This window comes from Solanum pennellii, chromosome 8 (genome assembly GCF_001406875.1).
Source record: "Solanum pennellii chromosome 8, SPENNV200".
Classification (NCBI taxonomy): domain Eukaryota; kingdom Viridiplantae; phylum Streptophyta; class Magnoliopsida; order Solanales; family Solanaceae; genus Solanum; species Solanum pennellii.
In genome coordinates this window covers 35,095,674-35,097,081 of record NC_028644.1, presented here as the reverse complement: position 1 = coordinate 35,097,081, position 1,408 = coordinate 35,095,674, and the positions used below count along the sequence as shown (strand labels likewise).

General features: G+C 26.8%; 1 long non-coding RNA gene across 1 annotated transcript; it reads right to left on the bottom strand.

The window, feature by feature from the left end:
• Positions 1-316: 316 nt before the first annotated feature.
• Positions 317-1,200, bottom strand: LOC114078318. Its single transcript, XR_003579932.1, has 2 exons — positions 1,116-1,200; positions 317-555 (listed from the first exon to the last, which is right to left on the bottom strand). It is a non-coding gene; the product is annotated as an uncharacterized LOC114078318 (long non-coding RNA).
• Between the last annotated feature and the right edge of the window lie 208 nt (positions 1,201-1,408).

Sequence of the window (1,408 nt, the reverse complement as noted above, 5' to 3'; positions counted from 1 at the left end):
GAAGCCTTTGTTGGTTTATAACACAAATTTTATTAAACAATTATATACAAAAAGAATGTTTTCAAATTCCTTTTAATTTTATATATCAAGTAGAATAAAATAAGATATGTGAATTATAGGATATGTAGGTCCATATCAATCTACCATAACATGCATATTATTTTGGACGTCATAGCTAATCTCCACTTCTTTTAGGTAACTATATCGTTAATATTGTTATTATTGTTTCAACAACCTCAACTAATAAACATAATATAATATTCAGGTGCTCCTTAGAACTTAATCTTCCATTCATTAGACAATGAAAAGGCACTAATTAGATGAACACGAATAAAATAAATTCCACATAGTTATTAAACAACTAATTATTAGAAGAATATTCTTCAAAACTCAATACTTTATGACCAAGTCCAACATTTTCTTTATCATTATCAGCACATGTTGGTGAAACACAACATTTACAAACTCCATCGATACATTCCCTTATTCCAATTCTACAAAAGGGAATTACCGCTGCACAGTCTTGATCGCCACATTGTTGGCCCATTGCTACATCTATGGATTGAAAAGATATTAGAACCTCACTAAAAAAAATAGATAGCAGAATTTTTTATAATCAGGTTGTCAAAACTATATAGTACAAATTGGAATTGTTGACGAGTTTTGTTGTTTAGATTTAGAATTTATCCTTTTGATGTAGTGGGGTTCGTAGATAGAGATACTTGATGTATAGGAGGCGGAACTAGTATCCACTATATCATAAAGTGTAAAAATTAGTCAATAAAAATATGACCCATCAAGCCCATTTATATATGGAAAAGAGTTACTTAATTAGAGACTAAATAAATTTTGATTAACCCTCTGAATTCGACCATGTAAATGGTATATTGATATATAATTAAACCCATTTATATAAAACATCCAATGAAATAACTATTTGCATAGATCTTATTATAGTTACACACTGAAATTTTTTTATTAAAATTTCATTTGTTTGATTTCTTTATATCAACAACGAAATATTATTATTAAATACATAAAACATAAAATCACATGAAAATCGCCTAAAATTATTAAATTTTCTAGCGATGAAGGAGGTAGAAAGAAAAACCAACCAAATGAAAAGATGACAAAGGTGACTAGCAAAAACACAACCAACGAAGACTTTTCCATGTTGTATGGTACGAAGTAATATATTTTATTGTTTTACTTTGAAGTGTTCCTTTTTTTTCACAATATATACTATCAAGTTCATTAATATCATGCCAAAAAAAAAAGTCAATAGATAAATATTAAAATTGATATGGTCAAAGATTTTGTGTAGTATTTGTGATATTTTCTCAATATTTGATGTTATTTTCTTAAATGAAATTGACTTTTTTCCTTAAATTGTTTTCCTTTTTTATAT